The following is a 4,763-nucleotide window of genomic DNA, read 5'->3' as shown; positions in this document are numbered from 1 at the left end:
GTGCTGTCCCTCCGGAGGAGGCCATCGACCGGTCCCTGGGATGCAACATGGGGTCCCAGTGCCTGAGGCTGAGATCCAGGCTGAGCCACTTTTGCCAGGGCCACCAGGGCCGTCCAGTGTTGTTTGATTACGGTCAGAAAGACTTAGGGTTTCTCTTTTAATTTAATTTATTCCCTGATATTGCTGGTGACATTGGGAAGGAAACAAGTCACAGGGGTGAGGTGGAGCCGTCCCTGGTCTTCCAGTCGGTCCTTTCTTCTGTGTCCTGTTATTTGGGTCCTAGATGGAGCCCACTGAGGACTTGCCTTGGGTTCCTCAGGCCAGGCAAGCCTGAGCCAGAAAGGGTGCATGGTGCCAGCCCCTCATGGGGACTCTGGGGGTGTCATCCCCCACTCTTCTAGCCACTGTCGAGCCCCCACTCTCTCAGCCCTTGCAATCCACGCCGACCCCCCCCCCCGGGTCCCCTTCACCAGGCACAACCATCTCCAGGGCCATCCGGGAAGTCGTTTTATTTCTGTAAATAGAAACCAGCAAGTGTATACTGTGATTTATTTTAATGTATTCTTAAGGACAGAATGGAAATTCTTTTAAAAACATTTTCCGACCTTCAATTCAAGGGGTCCTTTATTTGGGTGGGGGGGGAGTGGGGTGGCCTTTTTAGGATAGAAGCAACACTTCGCAATAAACTCATTTTTTTTTTTTTGGTCCGTTGGAGCCCCCCCCCCATGTGACCTAGTAATGTTTGTAAGAAAAAAAAAGAAAAAAAAAAAAAAAAATCACAGGACTGGAAAGGAAGGGGAGCTACCTACCAAAAACAGAAGGCAAAGGACTGAGTGAAGCTGGCCACACCACACGTTTCTATGGATTTCGGATTTCTACCCACGTTTCCTCACTCTGTTTTCTATATATTCTATATAAATATATATTGTGGATGGCCGCCATGGCAAGGGGTGGCTGGGGCTTTTGTAGGGACGGGGGACGGGTGACCCGGCCCCCTCATCGCAATCAGCTTTGAAGTCTGTATTTTTTTATAATAAAATGGACAAACTGTAAAGCGCGGGTCTCTTTGTGACGGGCGTGCTAGATTTCCGACAGAGTGGGGGAGTTCCGGGGAGTCCCCCGGCTGCTGCGGACAGGCCTGGCTGCTTCCTGATCCCCCTCATGGTTACTTACAGGGAGGGTCGGGCTTGATGGCGGCCTGTCACCCGGGGCTCGGTGGCAGGCACATGGCAGCTGAGGCGTCTCGGGCCAGCGGTGGCGCACACCGACAAACAAAGGACAGCGCGGTGGGAAGTGAGACTGACACCGAGGTCGCCCCTGACCTTTGTGCCCGCAGCCCCACGGGCGAATGCACAATGGATGGACATTTCTGAGACTCAGTTTCCCCATCTGACTCAGGGGCTTGAGGGCTGTGACGATTTTAAAATGTCTCTCTGAGGGAAGAGAGCCCCGGGGTCCCCAGATGAGCTCCACTTGGGTTCACGAGCGACAGATGACCCGACGGCGAACCTGGGACCCTAGCGATCTACCCTCGCCCGCGTGTCACCCGCACCGCTGCACGGTTAGCGGAGGCGACGCTCCGAGCGCATTAATTCAGCCGCGCTGGGCCCTACAACGGGGGACGCTTCCTAATGAGGCCGCGTACCGTACAAAGGACCTTGTGTCCGCAGCCGGGCCGGCGCTGCCCACGGCGGACGTGGCCTTGGGGAGGCCCCGCTGCACTGAGGACGAGCGCGAAGCTCAGAGAGGACCCCGCGAGCAACGCTGCCAACGAACCGGGGCTCCAGAGGCAGAGACAGGGGGATGTCTGCGTTCGTGGCCAGCCTGGGCTACCGAGAGAGAACCTATAGAATAGAGAAGAGCCCGCTGGCACCGAGGAGCCAAGCACAAGCTGCAGAATCCGTGCAAAAGCCACAACAGGCCTCTGAGACCCGGCTGGGGACGCGGACGCAGTGTGCCGCTGTCCAGCCGGGGCCGGTGCTGCTGTCTGAGGCCGGGGACTCGGGATCTGTCCCCGTCCCTCCGCCCCGGGGCGCCCCCACCCGGGCGGAGCGCGGAGGCATCGGTATGCTGGTCCCGCGTCTTTGTCTTTTCCACCTGAAGCTTCCAGAGAGAAGCAATCTCTCTCCCGCAGCCTTTTACTGCCGCCTCGGTAGCCGCCGTGGACAGGGGGTGGTGGCGTGGGGGACAGTAAGGCTCGAGGCTCCCCCCGGCACTCTGAGGGCGGCCCTGGCCCCTCAGCTCTCCCATGTCCCAGCAACAGAAGACAGCATCCACTTCCTCCCAGACCCCGGCCCCCAAGCGACCCGCCCTTCTTTCCTCCTCCCCTCTCTCTCTCTCTCTCTCTCTCTCTCTCTCTCTCTCTCTCTCTCTCTCTCTCTCTCTCTCTCTCTCTCTCTCTCTCTCTCAGGTCTCAGGTAGACCAGGCTGTCCCTGTCCTTGTTATGTAGCCCAGGATGACATTGAACTCCAGATCCTCCTTTCTCCTACCCTCCTACCCTCCTCTTCCCGGTGCTTTTTTCCCCCCTTATATAACGAAATCTCCTTTGTGTGGATTTTCCTCTTCCTTTCTTTATATCTTTAGACCTTCTACCCCGAGGGTTAGGAGCCAGGGCCATCTTCATTCCTTCCTGCCACCTAGAATACATTTGGTACACAGTGAGCCCTCAATCGATGTCCATTGACTGACTGAAAAAAAACCAACCCGTTGTGTATATTTATGTAGGTAAAGCTGCATGATCAAAAGGAAAGAAAAAAAGAGCAATAATTACAAATTATACTGGGGAGGCTGAGGCAGTGAGTTTGTGGCCAGTCTTGACTACATAGCAAGATCTCCCATTTAAAAAAACCAAACAAGTCAACCTTTGCATGAAAAAAATTAAAACGTTAAATGATTAGATAAAAAGTCATCTCTCTTGTAAAGCGAATAAGTGAAAATATAAAATTAAATTAAAACCATTTCATTTCTCATGGTCAGGTCAGAGCCCTCCCTGTAAGCACTGAGTGCCTATTGTGTGCAGACACAATAGGGCCTCTCCTCCATCTTGGCACCTGGCCTCTAATTCGGGCATCTGGGGCGATTCTATTGTCCTGGAATGGAGCTACAGGGGCCACCCAGACACAGTCCGGAGCCACTAGGGAACCGTGAATCTCGACAGTTGACACAACCTTGCGTGGCTGTGGGGACACCTACCGACCTGGGGCTTCAGACTGCTAACCCTCTCTTTCCCCTCGGAGGATGCTCATCTCAGGTGGGGATAGTAACCTGTCACTGAGGGTGGGGGCGGGACCAGATGGGGCGGGGCTTGGAGGGAAGTGCTGGGTGGGAGGGGTGTGGCCTCTGAAGGGAGCTGTGAAACTGGTACAGAGTAGGGTAGCCTATGTCTGGAAATGGTTGGGGGTTGGGTTCTCAGTCTTGGGGTCAGAGGCCTCCTGGAGCCCCTGCAGGTGCTGGAAGAGAACCGCAGCCCCAGCCCTGGGTGAATAGAGCTTCCGGGGCTCTCCCACAAGCCACTCCTGCTGCACAGAGGACTTAAGCGGGTGTTTTTATTTTTATTGAACCCAGGGCAGGAGGTGGGAGTGTGGTGGGAGGAGGAAGGGTGGGGACCAGGTTGCTTAATGGATCTTGAAGGCCTGGGACCCGCTTTGGCTAAGTAGTGTCAGAATCTCTGTCCCAGGCCCCCTACCTCCACCCTCCACATTTACAGAGAGGGAGGGCCCTAACCCCATCTATGGAAAGTGGAGGCCCAGAAACCTCAGAGGGAAGGTTCCCTTGGTCTTATGCGCAGTGTGGCCAACAGAAGGAAGTCTGGGGAGCAGAGATGCCGTACAGTCTGTGCAGTTGGACAGACTGAACCCTTGCTTGGGCTCGAAGGTTCATAAGATGGGACCAGGATCATGGAGTGAGTAGAGAGGTCTTGGGGTGGACAAGGCTGGAGCATATGAAGCCAGAACACAGGGTCCCCTCCCTGCACTGCTGCTCCCCACTGTTCTTCCTTTGCATTTAAGGGGCCAAAATTCTACCCCAACCCTACTCCCACAGAGTGGGCTTAACCCTGTGGATAAGAGACTCTTCCAGCATGCCTTGGATCCCAGCACTCGGGAGACAGAGGCAGGGGGATCTCTGAGTTTGAGGCCAGCCTGGTCTACAGAGCGAGTTCCAGGACAGCCTGGGCTACACAGGCTTGAAAAACAAAACAGAAACTGGAATAGAACAGAAAACAAAGTGACGTCCAGCTCCAGGTGCCCAGTGGACTCAGCCTCTTCTCCCAGGGGAAGAGACGGCTGCTTTTCCTGCTGTGCCTCAGTTTACCCATCTGTACCACAGTCTAGACCAACTGTATAGTTGCCTCAGAAAGGAGAGCCGTCCACAGGCTCCATGTGAGAGCCCTGTTCATGACTCGTGGGTGGGTCCCTGGAGATTCCAGCCAGTGGGGTCCAGGCTAGGGCCAGTTTGGGGAGCTCGCTGACATAGGACAGACCTCAAGAGTCCTTTCCCCTGCAGAGATGGGAGGCGGAGCCAGGTGTGGGAAGGGAACCTACCACAGAGTAAACAGGCGACTTCGGGGAGGCCTGGCCCTGGCGGGGCTGGGCCTGTACCTGTCCCAGTGTTGGTCCCATCCCCACCTCCCAGCAGACACCACAGCTCAGCAGGAGCTAAGAACACTTCCTCCAGCCCTGATGGTCCCCCACACTAGGGCAGTATTAGTGTCATTTATCACACGTGAGCAGGACTGTGACTCAGCAGCCATGTCTGTGGCTCC

The 4,763-nt window shown here is 55.5% G+C and overlaps 1 protein-coding gene across 1 annotated transcript in view; it reads left to right on the top strand.

Moving 5' to 3' along the window:
* Efna2 (ephrin A2) overlaps positions 1–414 on the top strand; it is a 10,186-nt gene extending 9,772 nt beyond the window's left edge. The window contains exon 4 of the mRNA XM_032908141.1: positions 1–414. This exon is cut by the window's left edge and continues 228 nt beyond it. The gene's annotated coding sequence lies outside the window, so the exon portion shown is untranslated.
* The last annotated feature ends 4,349 nt before the right edge of the window (positions 415–4,763 follow it).

This window comes from Rattus rattus, chromosome 1 (assembly GCF_011064425.1).
Source record: "Rattus rattus isolate New Zealand chromosome 1, Rrattus_CSIRO_v1, whole genome shotgun sequence".
Taxonomy (NCBI): Eukaryota; Metazoa; Chordata; class Mammalia; order Rodentia; family Muridae; genus Rattus; species Rattus rattus.
Note: the sequence above shows the minus strand (reverse complement) of the source record. Positions and strands in the feature narration are given on the sequence as shown.